The sequence below is a fragment of the Nothobranchius furzeri genome, chromosome 14 (assembly GCF_043380555.1).
Source record: "Nothobranchius furzeri strain GRZ-AD chromosome 14, NfurGRZ-RIMD1, whole genome shotgun sequence".
Classification (NCBI taxonomy): Eukaryota; Metazoa; Chordata; class Actinopteri; order Cyprinodontiformes; family Nothobranchiidae; genus Nothobranchius; species Nothobranchius furzeri.
In genome coordinates this window covers 38345215-38359471 of record NC_091754.1, presented here as the reverse complement: position 1 = coordinate 38359471, position 14257 = coordinate 38345215, and the positions used below count along the sequence as shown (strand labels likewise).

Below are 14257 nucleotides of genomic sequence, written 5' to 3'. Positions count from 1 at the left end.
TGGTTCATTTCTGAAATGTTGGAGAATGAATCAAGTTCTGTTTGATGCAGAAAATAATAAAACATAAAACAAATTCTACACTTCCAATAATATTTAAGATGTGTGTTTTATTCTTCCTGATAATAACACCAGCAGAAGGCTGTGGGCTGGATTAGGATTAAATTACCCGGCTGATGGATCTCCTTCACTAACCAGCTAACTACAAACCTTTCCACTAACCTGTCCTGTGTGACCCTCACCCTTTCACCCTCATGTCCATGCTGTCTCTGGAGGAGCAGATAGGAGACGAGATCTCCTGTAACCTAAAATGAACCAAAGCTTCCTCACAGTTTCTCTTTCAGCTGAATTTAACATCAGTTTATCTTCATGAAACAAAAGAATAAAGTGGAACAAGAACTTCTGTCTTCTATTTCTCTCTCCTTTTAACTTCTCCGTGTTCCTAAATAAAAGACAGACGATCACGCTGCAGCCACCGTCATTGACCCCGCCCCCTCCCCAAAACCGGATCTCCCTACATTACAACAAGCAGTCTGACTGAGCGCTTCCAGGAGAAATAATAATTAAATTATGAAAATAATAATGCGTGTTTGGATTATCGGTTTGGAGGAGCGTCCTCCGATGGTCTCTCTTGTGTGAGCAGACAGTGTCTCTCTCTCTCTCTCTCTCGGTCGCTGATCGAGCGAGCGGAGCGCGCCGCACGACAACCCGCTCAATTAACATACTTCACGGCCCAAATCCAACAGAACCGGTCGGGCTGATTCGGTTCCGGTTTGGTCTCAGGTTACAACTCCAGCGCTAAGCCCTGCAGTACCACATTAAGGCGGAGGTAAATGTGGAGGACGCTCACTCTGACAGATTTGGACGCGGCGCTGGTACTGCCGTTAAAAAAACAAAACTACATTCCACTATAATCGATTATGGCGTACTCTTCTACCATGCAGAATCGTTTATGTCCGCATCCCGATGCATCGATTATTTGATTATTTTCCTCAGCTCTAGTCTTAACTCAATCTAGCCTGCATTGTTAACCAATAAGCTTCTGAGACCCTGCGTGCACATTGGCGTCTATCACTTAAAATTTTTATTGTCTTCAAAGGAGACCTTGTTTTTTTCATTATTTAGCAACATTTAATATCGAATTTAGGTAAAAAACATCTCTTTTTAGTTTAATCTAGAAAACCAGTTTTTTTATTTTATTTTACATCACACCAAATACAAATTCGGGTCTCAGGAAGTTAAGACTAGTATAATTTTCTACAAGGTCTAGTTATTTGCTTAGCTAAAACGTTTATCCAGTTCTTTTCTTCATTTACAGCAGGCGCTGTGGCTTAGTTGGTCAAAGTGCCTGTCTAGTAAACAGGAGATCCTGGGTTCAAATCCCAGCAGTGCCTTTGTGATTATTTAAGTAAAACAGATAGATGTGGGAGAGCAGAACAAGTTCGGGGCCTAGACAGTCATATTTCGACCATGCTAAATAAAGCACAGGTAAACGATATGTCTGCTACATGTAATGACATAATTTGATTCAGTTCTACATTAATTTCTTTAGCTAGAATATAAAGATAAATTACTCAAAAATGTCAAGATTTTCACGTTAGAAACGTCTGATATAGTCATAATTGGTACTTGCAACAGGCGCTGTTGCTTAGTGGCCAAAGCACCTGTCTTGTAAACAGGAGATCCTGGGTTCAAATCCCAGCAGTGCCTTAGAGTTGTTTCTGACTCAAAAGTTGTGTTGGAAAACAACTATTCCACGAAATGAACTATCAAATAGTTAACTTGACAGTTTATTTACATGTCTTAACTCAAACTTACTTATAAGTACTAAAGTAGCCTGCATTGTTAACCAATAAGCTTCTGAGACCCTGCGTGCACATTGGCGTCTATCACTTAAAACTTTTATTGTCTTCAAAGGAGACCTTGTTTTTTTCATTATTTAGCAACATTTAATATCGAATTTAGGTAAAAAAAACATCTCTTTTTAGTTTAATCTAGAAAACCAGTTTTTTTATTTTATTTTACATCACACCAAATACAAATTCGGGTCTCAGGAAGTTAAGACTAGTATAATTTTCTACAAGGTCTAGTTATTTGCTTAGCTAAAACGTTTATCCAGTTCTTTTCTTCATTTACAGCAGGCGCTGTGGCTTAGTTGGTCAAAGTGCCTGTCTAGTAAACAGGAGATCCTGGGTTCAAATCCCAGCAGTGCCTTTGTGATTATTTAAATAAAACAGATAGATGTGGGAAAGCAGAACAAGCTCGGGGCCTAGACAGTCATATTTTGACCATGCTAAATAAAGCACAGGTAAATGATATGTCTGCTACATGTAATGACAAAATTTGATTCAGTTCTACATTAATTTCTTTAGCTAGAATATAAAGATAAATTACTCAAAAATGTCAAGATTTTCACGTTAGAAACGCCTGATTTAGTCCAGATTGGTTTTTGCAACAGGCGCTGTAGCTTAGTGGCCAAAGCACCTGTCTTGTAAACAGGAGATCCTGGGTTCAAATCTCAGCAGTGCCTTAGAGTTGTTTCTGACTCAAAAGTTGTGTAGAAAAACAATTATGCGACATTAACTATCAGATAGTTAACATGACAGTTTATATACATGTCTTAACTCAATCTTACTTATAAGTACTAAAGTAGCCTGCATTGTTAACCAATAAGCTTCTGAGACCCTGTGTGCACATTGGCGTCTATCACTTAAACTTTTTATTGTCTTCAAAGGAGACCTTGTTTTTTTCATTATTTAGCAACATTTAATATCGAATTTAGGTAAAAATCATCTCTTTTTAGTTTAATCTAGAAAACCAGTTTTTTTTATTTTATTTTACATCACACCAAATACAAATTCGGGTCTCAGGAAGTTAAGACTAGTATAATTTTCTACAAGGTCTAGTTATTTGCTTAGCTAAAACGTTTATCCAGTTCTTTTCTTGATTTATAGCAGGCACTGTGGCTTAGTTGGTCAAAGTGCCTGTCTAGTAAACAGGAGATCCTGGGTTCAAATCCCAGCAGTGCCTTTGTGATTATTTAAATAAAACAGATAGATGTGGGAAAGCAGAACAAGCTCGGGGCCTAGACAGTCATATTTCGACCATGCTAAATAAAGCACAGGTAAATAATATGTCTGCTACATGTAATGACAAAATTTGATTAAGTTCTACATTAATTTCTTTAGCTAGAATATAAAGATAAATTACTCAAAAATGTCAAGATTTTCACGTTAGAAACGCCTGATTTAGTCCAGATTGGTTTTTGCAACAGGCGCTGTAGCTTAGTGGCCAAAGCACCTGTCTTGTAAACAGGAGATCCTGGGTTCAAATCTCAGCAGTGCCTTAGAGTTGTTTCTGACTCAAAAGTTGTGTAGAAAAACAATTATGTGACATTAACTATCAGATAGTTAACATGACAGTTTATTTACATGTCTTAACTCAATCTTACTTATAAGTACTAAAGTAGCCTGCATTGTTAACCAATAAGCTTCTGAGACCCTGTGTGCACATTGGCGTCTATCACTTAAACTTTTTATTGTCTTCAAAGGAGACCTTGTTTTTTTCATTATTTAGCAACATTTAATATCGAATTTAGGTAAAAATCATCTCTTTTTAGTTTAATCTAGAAAACCAGTTTTTTTTATTTTATTTTACATCACACCAAATACAAATTCGGGTCTCAGGAAGTTAAGACTAGTATAATTTTCTACAAGGTCTAGTTATTTGCTTAGCTAAAACGTTTATCCAGTTCTTTTCTTCATTTACAGCAGGCGCTGTGGCTTAGTTGGTCAAAGTGCCTGTCTAGTAAACAGGAGATGCTGGGTTCAAATCCCAGCAGTGCCTTTGTGTTTATTTAAATAAAACAGATAGCTGTGGGAAAGCAGAACAAGTTCGGGGCCTGGACAGTCATATTTCGTCCATGCTAAATAAAGCACAGGTAAACGATATGTCTGCTACATGTAATGACATAATTTGATTAAGTTCTACATTAATTTCTTTAGCTAGAATATAAAGATAAATTACTCAAATATGTCAAGATTTTCACATTAGAAACGCCTGATATAGTCATAATTGGTATTTGCAACAGGCGCTGTAGCTTAGTGGCCAAAGCACCTGTCTTGTAAACAGGAGATCCTGGGTTCAATTCCCAGCAGTGCCTTAGAGTTGTTTCTGACTCAAAAGTTGTGTAGAAAAACAATTATACGACATTAACTATCAGATAGTTAACATGACAGTTTATATACATGTCTTAACTAGAGGTGTGAATCTTCACTTGTCTCCCGATTCGATTATGATTATTGGGTCAACGATTCAATTCGATTCGATATCACGATGCATCACGATTATTTCATATTGATTTGTTTTCATCGTTAGAAGATGTCAGATAATTGCTTTTTATTTTTTTTTATCTAAAACGTAATTGACACAACCTGCCATCCCTCAAAATCTCTCCATCCACAACAGGTTGGGACAAAACATTTTAAACATTTAAGAAGATTTAACAAAGTAAAACAGTCTGTTTCCTCGTTCAACACCACGCCTCAGGCTGAGAAAATCACGCTTTGCAAAAACTCACAAAATCTAAAAAAGTACTGAGAACCTACGGACACATAATGTAATAATAAAATACATAATGGGTTCATATATGAGTGTTTAATGTCTCTGAGCAGCTCTAGAGTAAAATATTTATGCCACAGTTGAAGGGTGTCAGAAATAACACCAAATGAAATGTTTGACTTAGTTTATTTCATTTGAACCCAGTGGTTCATTTCTGAAATGTTGGAGAATGAATCAAGTTCTGTTTGATGCAGAAAATAATAAAACATAAAACAAATTCTACACTTCCAATAATATTTAAGATGTGTGTTTTATTCTTCCTGATAATAACACCAGCAGAAGGCTGTGGGCTGGATTAGGATTAAATTACCCGGCTGATGGATCTCCTTCACTAACCAGCTAACTACAAACCTTTCCACTAACCTGTCCTGTGTGACCCTCACCCTTTCACCCTCATGTCCATGCTGTCTCTGGAGGAGCAGATAGGAGACGAGATCTCCTGTAACCTAAAATGAACCAAAGCTTCCTCACAGTTTCTCTTTCAGCTGAATTTAACATCAGTTTATCTTCATGAAACAAAAGAATAAAGTGGAACAAGAACTTCTGTCTTCTATTTCTCTCTCCTTTTAACTTCTCCGTGTTCCTAAATAAAAGACAGACGATCACGCTGCAGCCGCCGTCATTGACCCCGCCCCCTCCCCAAAACCGGATCTCCCTACATTACAACAAGCAGTCTGACTGAGCGCTTCCAGGAGAAATAATAATTAAATTATGAAAATAATAATGCGTGTTTGGATTATCGGTTTGGAGGAGCGTCCTCCGATGGTCTCTCTTGTGTGAGCAGACAGTGTCTCTCTCTCTCTCTCGGTCGCTGATCGAGCGAGCGGAGCGCGCCGCACGACAACCCGCTCAATTAACATACTTCACGGCCCAAATCCAACAGAACCGGTCGGGCTGATTCGGTTCCGGTTTGGTCTCAGGTTACAACTCCAGCGCTAAGCCCTGCAGTACCACATTAAGGCGGAGGTAAATGTGGAGGACGCTCACTCTGACAGATTTGGACGCGGCGCTGGTACTGCCGTTAAAAAAACAAAACTACATTCCACTATAATCGATTATGGCGTACTCTTCTACCATGCAGAATCGTTTATGTCCGCATCCCGATGCATCGATTATTTGATTATTTTCCTCAGCTCTAGTCTTAACTCAATCTAGCCTGCATTGTTAACCAATAAGCTTCTGAGACCCTGCGTGCACATTGGCGTCTATCACTTAAAATTTTTATTGTCTTCAAAGGAGACCTTGTTTTTTTCATTATTTAGCAACATTTAATATCGAATTTAGGTAAAAAACATCTCTTTTTAGTTTAATCTAGAAAACCAGTTTTTTTATTTTATTTTACATCACACCAAATACAAATTCGGGTCTCAGGAAGTTAAGACTAGTATAATTTTCTACAAGGTCTAGTTATTTGCTTAGCTAAAACGTTTATCCAGTTCTTTTCTTCATTTACAGCAGGCGCTGTGGCTTAGTTGGTCAAAGTGCCTGTCTAGTAAACAGGAGATCCTGGGTTCAAATCCCAGCAGTGCCTTTGTGATTATTTAAGTAAAACAGATAGATGTGGGAGAGCAGAACAAGTTCGGGGCCTAGACAGTCATATTTCGACCATGCTAAATAAAGCACAGGCAAACGATATGTCTGCTACATGTAATGACATAATTTGATTCAGTTCTACATTAATTTCTTTAGCTAGAATATAAAGATAAATTACTCAAAAATGTCAAGATTTTCACGTTAGAAACGTCTGATATAGTCATAATTGGTACTTGCAACAGGCGCTGTTGCTTAGTGGCCAAAGCACCTGTCTTGTAAACAGGAGATCCTGGGTTCAAATCCCAGCAGTGCCTTAGAGTTGTTTCTGACTCAAAAGTTGTGTTGGAAAACAATTATTCCACGAAATGAACTATCAAATAGTTAACTTGACAGTTTATTTACATGTCTTAACTCAATCTTACTTATAAGTACTAAAGTAGCCTGCATTGTTAACCAATAAGCTTCTGAGACCCTGTGTGCACATTGGCGTCTATCACTTAAACTTTTTATTGTCTTCAAAGGAGACCTTGTTTTTTTCATTATTTAGCAACATTTAATATCGAATTTAGGTAAAAATCATCTCTTTTTAGTTTAATCTAGAAAACCAGTTTTTTTTATTTTATTTTACATCACACCAAATACAAATTCGGGTCTCAGGAAGTTAAGACTAGTATAATTTTCTACAAGGTCTAGTTATTTGCTTAGCTAAAACGTTTATCCAGTTCTTTTCTTCATTTACAGCAGGCGCTGTGGCTTAGTTGGTCAAAGTGCCTGTCTAGTAAACAGGAGATCCTGGGTTCAAATCCCAGCAGTGCCTTTGTGTTTATTTAAATAAAACAGATAGCTGTGGGAAAGCAGAACAAGTTCGGGGCCTGGACAGTCATATTTCGTCCATGCTAAATAAAGCACAGGTAAACGATATGTCTGCTACATGTAATGACATAATTTGATTAAGTTCTACATTAATTTCTTTAGCTAGAATATAAAGATAAATTACTCAAATATGTCAAGATTTTCACATTAGAAACGCCTGATATAGTCATAATTGGTATTTGCAACAGGCGCTGTAGCTTAGTGGCCAAAGCACCTGTCTTGTAAACAGGAGATCCTGGGTTCAATTCCCAGCAGTGCCTTAGAGTTGTTTCTGACTCAAAAGTTGTGTAGAAAAACAATTATACGACATTAACTATCAGATAGTTAACATGACAGTTTATATACATGTCTTAACTAGAGGTGTGAATCTTCACTTGTCTCCCGATTCGATTACGATTATTGGGTCAACGATTCAATTCGATTCGATATCACGATGCATCACGATTATTTCATATTGATTTGTTTTCATCGTTAGAAGATGTCAGATAATTGCTTTTTATTTTTTTTTATCTAAAACGTAATTGACACAACCTGCCATCCCTCAAAATCTCTCCATCCACAACAGGTTGGGACAAAACATTTTAAACATTTAAGAAGATTTAACAAAGTAAAACAGTCTGTTTCCTCGTTCAACACCACGCCTCAGGCTGAGAAAATCACGCTTTGCAAAAACTCACAAAATCTAAAAAAGTACTGAGAACCTACAGACACATAATGTAATAATAAAATACATAATGGGTTCATATATGAGTGTTTAATGTCTCTGAGCAGCTCTAGAGTAAAATATTTATGCCACAGTTGAAGGGTGTCAGAAATAACACCAAATGAAATGTTTGACTTAGTTTATTTCATTTGAACCCAGTGGTTCATTTCTGAAATGTTGGAGAATGAATCAAGTTCTGTTTGATGCAGAAAATAATAAAACATAAAACAAATTCTACACTTCCAATAATATTTAAGATGTGTGTTTTATTCTTCCTGATAATAACACCAGCAGAAGGCTGTGGGCTGGATTAGGATTAAATTACCCGGCTGATGGATCTCCTTCACTAACCAGCTAACTACAAACCTTTCCACTAACCTGTCCTGTGTGACCCTCACCTTTTCACCCTCATGTCCATGCTGTCTCTGGAGGAGCAGATAGGAGACGAGATCTCCTGTAACCTAAAATGAACCAAAGCTTCCTCACAGTTTCTCTTTCAGCTGAATTTAACATCAGTTTATCTTCATGAAACAAAATAATAAAGTGGAACAAGAACTTCTGTCTTCTATTTCTCTCTCCTTTTAACTTCTCCGTGTTCCTAAATAAAAGACAGACGATCACGCTGCAGCCGCCGTCATTGACCCCGCCCCCTCCCCAAAACCGGATCTCCCTACATTACAACAAGCAGTCTGACTGAGCGCTTCCAGGAGAAATAATAATTAAATTATGAAAATAATAATGCGTGTTTGGAGCATCGGTTTGGAGGAGCGTCCTCCGATGGTCTCTCTTGTGTGAGCAGACAGTGTCTCTCTCTCTCTCTCGGTCGCTGATCGAGCGAGCGGAGCGCGCCGCACGACAACCCGCTCAATTAACATACTTCACAGCCCAAATCCAACAGAACCGGTCGGGCTGATTCGGTTCCGGTTTGGTCTCAGGTTACAACTCCAGCGCTAAGCCCTGCAGTACCACATTAAGGCGGAGGTAAATGTGGAGGACGCTCACTCTGACAGATTTGGACGCGGCGCTGGTACTGCCGTTAAAAAAACAAAACTACATTCCACTATAATCGATTATGGCGTACTTTTCTACGATGCAGAATCGTTTATGTCCGCATCCCGATGCATCGATTATTTGATTATTTTCCTCAGCTCTAGTCTTAACTCAATCTAGCCTGCATTGTTAACCAATAAGCTTCTGAGACCCTGCGTGCACATTGGCGTCTATCACTTAAAATTTTTATTGCCTTCAAAGGAGACCTTGTTTTTTTCATTATTTAGCAACATTTAATATCGAATTTAGGTAAAAAAACATCTCTTTTTAGTTTAATCTAGAAAACCAGTTTTTTTATTTTATTTTACATCACACCAAATACAAATTCGGGTCTCAGGAAGTTAAGACTAGTATAATTTTCTACAAGGTCTAGTTATTTGCTTAGCTAAAACGTTTATCCAGTTCTTTTCTTGATTTACAGCAGGCGCTGTGGCTTAGTTGGTCAAAGTGCCTGTCTAGTAAACAGGAGATCCTGGGTTCAAATCCCAGCAGTGCCTTTGTGTTTATTTAAATAAAACAGATAGCTGTGGGAAAGCAGAACAAGTTCGGGGCCTAGACAGTCATATTTCGACCATGCTAAATAAAGCACAGGTAAACGATATGTCTGCTACATGTAATGATATAATTTGATTCAGTTCTACATTAATTTCTTTAGCTAGAATATAAAGACAAATTACTCAAAAATGTCAAGATTTTCACGTTAGAAACGCCTGATTTAGTCCAGATTGGTTTTTGCAACAGGCGCTGTAGCTTAGTGGCCAAAGCACCTGTCTTGTAAACCAGAGATCCTGGGTTCAAATCCCAGCAGTGCCTCAGAGTTATTTCTGACTCAAAAGTTGTGTAGAAAAACAATTATGCGACATTAACTATCAGATGGTTAACATGACAGTTGAATTACATGTCTTAACTCAATCTTACTTATAAGTACCACAGTAGCCTGCATTGTTAACCAATGAACTTCTGAGACCCTGCGTGCACATTGGCGTCCATCACTTAAACATTTTATTGTGTTCAAAGGAGACCTTGTTTTTTTTATTATTTAGCAACATTTAACATCGAATTTAGGTAAAAAACATCTCTGGTCAAAGTGCCTGTCTAGTAATCAGGAGATCCTGGGTTCAAATCCCAGCAGTGCCATTGTGTTTATTTAAATAAAACAGATAGCTGTGGGAAAGCAGAACAAGCTCGGGGCCTAGACAGTCATATTTCGAACGTGCTAAATAAAGCACAGGTAAATATGTCTGCTACATGTAATGACAAAATTTGATCAAAAGCAATACATTAATTTCTTTAGCTAGATATCAAGACAAATAACTCTTTCTAAAATTTCAAGATTTTGGCATAAGAAAAGTCTAATCCAGTCCCATTTAACTTTTGCAACAGGCGCTGTAGCTTAGTGGCCAAAGCACCTATCTCGTAAACAGGAGATCCTGGGTTCAAATAACAGCAGTGCCTAAGAGTTGTTTCTCACTGAATAGTGGTGTGGAAACATATATATGTCAATGGTGGAAACACAATGATTCTGTGATGTAAAACAATCAAATAATCAACAGGACAGTTGAAGTGCAGATGATCAATGCTTAGTAAAGCACAGGTAAATGATGTCTGCTACCTGTAATGACATAATTTGTTTAAGTACTACATTACTTTCTATAGCTAGAATATCAAGATAAATTACTCTTTCTAAAATGTCAAGATTTTCGCATAAGAAACGCCTAATCCAGTCCCATTTGTCTTACTCAGCAGGTGCTGTGGCTTAGTTGGTCAAAGTGCCTGTCTAGTAAACTGGATGATTCTGTGTTCAAATCCCAGCAGTGCCTTTGTGTTAATTGAAATAAAACAGATAGCTGTGGGAAAGCAGATCAAGTTCGGTGCCTAGACAGTCATATTTCCACCATGCTAAATAAAGCACGGGTAAACGATATGTCTGCTACATGTAATGACAAAATTTGATCAAAAAGTACTACATTAATTTCTTTAGCTAGAATATAAATTACTCTTTCTAAAATGTCAAGATTTTCACGTTAGAAACGCCTGATATAGTCCTAATTGGTTTTTGCAACAGGCGAAGTAGTTTAGTGGCCAAAGCACCTGTCTTGTAAACAGGAGATCCTGGGTTCAAATCTCAGCAGTGCTTCATAGTTGCTCATGACACAATAGTTGTGTGGAAACACAATTATTCCGCAACATAAATAATCAGATAGTTAACACGACAGTTGATGTACAGATGATCTGCGTTTCTGGGACATGTCTTAACTAAATCTTATTTAGAAGTACTACAGTAGCCTGCATTGCTTTACCAATAAGCTCCTGAGACCCTGCGTCCACATTGGTGTCTTTCACTAAAAGTTTTTATTCTCTTCAAAGTAGACCTTAGGTTTTTTTTTATAATTAAGAAACATTTAATATCAAATTCAGGTAAAAACATCTCTTTTTAGTTATATCTAGAAAACCTGATAGGATTTTTTTAATTTAATTTTACATCACACCAAATACAAATGCGGGTTTCAGAAAGTTAAGACTAATATATTTTTTTACAAGGTCTAGATATTTGCTTAGCAAAAACTTTCATCCAGTTCTTTTCTTTTTCTTCTCACAGTAACGATCCGGGCTGCTGGGGAAATACCTTCTCTGAACAAGTACGTTCTTTCTGGTCAAAAGTTGCACCACAACAGTGTAGAGGTGGGAAAAATGATCGATTCTAAGATGCATCGCGATTCAGCCGTGCATGATTCCGCATCGATGCAGCAACATGACATAATGAGATTTTCTCCCTATGTCTATGTCGGGGGTCGGCAACCGCGGCTCTGGAGCCGAATGCGGCTCTTCAATCCATCTGATGTGGCTCTCTGTGCTTGTAAAATAATGAATGGATATTTAAATAAAATGCTTTATATTTTACTGCATTAATTTTACATCTGTATGCCAATTCTAAATGTAAAGATTGTCTGCGTAAACCTGAACAGGCCCGTCTTACTGTGAGACCGGGTTGACGGGTCACGCTTGTGCGTAATCATATTGGCGCATTCTGAGCTGACGAGGATGTCAGATTCTGGGACTCTCCTCAGACGGCTCATGGATGTGTCGCCACATTGGAGACATGAACAAGCGCTATTCAGCCAACGTTTCATAATCAGGAACATTTTCTAAGTGACAAGTCTCGCTTCAGTCGGAGGAATCTTCCCGCATGTGCTCTGGTTCTGCGACGCGCTCCAAGCCCCTCTCCACATCTTCAGCTCGCTGTGTACCTTATGTAGTACACGCTGACAGTGAGCTGCGCTGAGCAGTGTCCAGCTCAGATGTTCAGATGGGAATCTTTTCTTGAGTGATTTAGCTACATCTGCGATGTGCGAAACGAATAAAGTGTCAGTTCGCCTGCATGCGTCGGGGTAATTCTTTCTATTCTTTCTCCGTCAAAATAAACGGCCAAATACGGGAACTATCCGGTCAACACAACACAAGCCCTGCTTTTAACTGTTTTGTTTTCTTGTGAAAATTGTTCCAAAGAGATAAAATTAAACTTGATTAACACCAGAGCCAGGCGCACTGCGCCGTTGTCTCCGTCACTGTAAATGAGGGAAAAACAAATTGATCAGATCCTTTTCTGACCTTCCCCACCTACAAAGTTTAATTACAACAATCAAAAGTGACAGAGCCTGGATTTGTATTCTGAACAGTCTAAACATGTTTTAAAAAGAAACGTATGACAAAAGTGGCACCTGCTCAGTAAAACCACCAACAGGGTGAAAAATATCAAAATACTGTAGGCAGAGACGGGCTACAACTTCTGGATCCATTTTATATAAATCGTTTTATTGATTATCGTCTTATGAAAGATAACTTTGACGTACACGAGTGACCGGTAACGGCTGCTGTCACCTGTTGTGATTGGTTAAAGCAGCTCTCTGCTGTCTGAGGGTAGGCTCCGCCCACAACGCCGCGGCTGCTGTGGCTCCCAGTGTTTTCTTTACTGTGGGAAACGGGTAATAATGGCTCTTTGATGGGAACAGGTTGCCGACTCCTGGTCTATGTCTATGCAAGGACAAAGTTTTGAGGTTTTACAATTACTTCTGGGGGCAGAGTTGCAATGACATGCACACTGTGTTGCCCTAGCGCCAATTTAAAACAGAAAAGGCGGACAGGGATACAGGGCCAACATTACCAGTAATCAAAGATGTACCCATTACATTTAAATCGGATGTCTGGGCTAATTTCGGTTTTGGGATCCTGGATGTGAAAGAATCACTTAACACAGTATTTGTTTACTATTTTTAAGTTCAGTAATATTCTGTCTTAAAGCTGCTCTACCAAAAACATTATTTCTTATATTATTTAAGTAATTATAGGCAGCACACTTTAAACATCATTGCTCACTATAGTGAATAGATTAATGTTCTGTTTTTCAGGGATTTCGAAATCAAAAAGAAATTGAAAACTATTCTACTGCTTTTATTAAGTAATGAAAATTTTTGTGTGAAGAATCGTGATGCATTTCAGACTCAAATCGAATCTTTAGGCAGATAATCGGAATCGGATCGAATCGTGAGGCAGGTAGAGATGCACACCACTACAACAGTGTCAAAACAAAGATTGTAATACCAATGCCCCAAACACTGGCACTACTGGTTACTGTTGCGGGTGGTGGTCTTTACGTGTGTTTAAAAGAATTGCAGCTTGTGTTTATTTCTGATGATGTTTATTAATTTGTCTTGTTCCAGAATGTCCATGATCCATTTACAGCAGTTAAAGTGGGTTTCAGTGAATGCGTTACTTGCCCCAAAGACAATCCGCAGAGTCCGTTACACACAGCCACAGTCCTCGCCACACAATAAAAAACCGTTTGTCCCATCCAGCAACACCTGAGTCCAATCTGTGTTGGCTTAAGTAGGCTGGTGCTTCCACAAGCAATTAACCAATAACATGAGGCAAAGCCTCCTCTCAAGTGCGCAAAAAGAAAAGACACATATGGCTCCTACAAAGATGTTGACTTTTTTTGCATCTGAGAGGCAGTATAAATAACGTAAAAGGGTTTTCTCTAAAAGCCATTTCAACCTGCAAGCTTAACAACGGGGAGCTTGTGGAATGAAAACGGTTATGCCATTCACCTCTTAAAGGAACTGTATTCTGTTTTTCATGCAAAATATTTGGAGACGGCAAGAAAAGTTCTGCATTTGTCAGTGGGTACTCAGATTGGAAGCATGCCAGTGAACGTAAAGCAGAACATTAAGGTTCAAACAGCCACAGGAAAGCCATGGCTTCATATAATAATAACGCATCCAGCCTTGGAACAGTGGATTCAGAACTGAAAAAAAAAGTAGTTTCATGATGAATGTGAAAAATATAATTTTTACTTGGCGTGTGTTTGTGTGTGTGTGTGTGTGTGTGTGTGTTTGTGTGTGTGTGTGTGTGTGTGTGTGTGTGTGTGTGTGTGTGTGTGTGTGTGTGTGTGTGTGTGTGTGTGTGTGTGTGTGTGTGTGTGTG

The 14257-nt window shown here is 38.4% G+C and overlaps 14 non-coding genes across 14 annotated transcripts; all 14 read left to right on the top strand.

Moving 5' to 3' along the window:
- The first annotated feature begins 1317 nt into the window (after positions 1 to 1317).
- Positions 1318 to 1391, top strand: trnat-agu (transfer RNA threonine (anticodon AGU)). The gene has a single exon. It is a non-coding gene; the product is annotated as a tRNA-Thr (tRNA).
- Positions 1392 to 1634: 243 nt separating this feature from the next.
- Positions 1635 to 1707, top strand: trnat-ugu (transfer RNA threonine (anticodon UGU)). Its single transcript has one exon. It is a non-coding gene; the product is annotated as a tRNA-Thr (tRNA).
- Positions 1708 to 2137: 430 nt separating this feature from the next.
- Positions 2138 to 2211, top strand: trnat-agu (transfer RNA threonine (anticodon AGU)). Its single transcript has one exon. It is a non-coding gene; the product is annotated as a tRNA-Thr (tRNA).
- Positions 2212 to 2454: 243 nt separating this feature from the next.
- Positions 2455 to 2527, top strand: trnat-ugu (transfer RNA threonine (anticodon UGU)). The gene has a single exon. It is a non-coding gene; the product is annotated as a tRNA-Thr (tRNA).
- A 426-nt stretch (positions 2528 to 2953) lies between these two features.
- On the top strand, positions 2954 to 3027 carry trnat-agu (transfer RNA threonine (anticodon AGU)). Its single transcript has one exon. It is a non-coding gene; the product is annotated as a tRNA-Thr (tRNA).
- Positions 3028 to 3270: 243 nt separating this feature from the next.
- Positions 3271 to 3343, top strand: trnat-ugu (transfer RNA threonine (anticodon UGU)). The gene has a single exon. It is a non-coding gene; the product is annotated as a tRNA-Thr (tRNA).
- A 426-nt stretch (positions 3344 to 3769) lies between these two features.
- trnat-agu (transfer RNA threonine (anticodon AGU)) lies at positions 3770 to 3843 on the top strand. The gene has a single exon. It is a non-coding gene; the product is annotated as a tRNA-Thr (tRNA).
- Positions 3844 to 4086: 243 nt separating this feature from the next.
- Positions 4087 to 4159, top strand: trnat-ugu (transfer RNA threonine (anticodon UGU)). The gene has a single exon. It is a non-coding gene; the product is annotated as a tRNA-Thr (tRNA).
- A 1915-nt stretch (positions 4160 to 6074) lies between these two features.
- On the top strand, positions 6075 to 6148 carry trnat-agu (transfer RNA threonine (anticodon AGU)). The gene has a single exon. It is a non-coding gene; the product is annotated as a tRNA-Thr (tRNA).
- Positions 6149 to 6391: 243 nt separating this feature from the next.
- trnat-ugu (transfer RNA threonine (anticodon UGU)) lies at positions 6392 to 6464 on the top strand. Its single transcript has one exon. It is a non-coding gene; the product is annotated as a tRNA-Thr (tRNA).
- A 429-nt stretch (positions 6465 to 6893) lies between these two features.
- On the top strand, positions 6894 to 6967 carry trnat-agu (transfer RNA threonine (anticodon AGU)). The gene has a single exon. It is a non-coding gene; the product is annotated as a tRNA-Thr (tRNA).
- A 243-nt stretch (positions 6968 to 7210) lies between these two features.
- trnat-ugu (transfer RNA threonine (anticodon UGU)) lies at positions 7211 to 7283 on the top strand. Its single transcript has one exon. It is a non-coding gene; the product is annotated as a tRNA-Thr (tRNA).
- Positions 7284 to 9199: 1916 nt separating this feature from the next.
- On the top strand, positions 9200 to 9273 carry trnat-agu (transfer RNA threonine (anticodon AGU)). Its single transcript has one exon. It is a non-coding gene; the product is annotated as a tRNA-Thr (tRNA).
- A 243-nt stretch (positions 9274 to 9516) lies between these two features.
- trnat-ugu (transfer RNA threonine (anticodon UGU)) lies at positions 9517 to 9589 on the top strand. The gene has a single exon. It is a non-coding gene; the product is annotated as a tRNA-Thr (tRNA).
- Positions 9590 to 14257: the final 4668 nt, after the last annotated feature.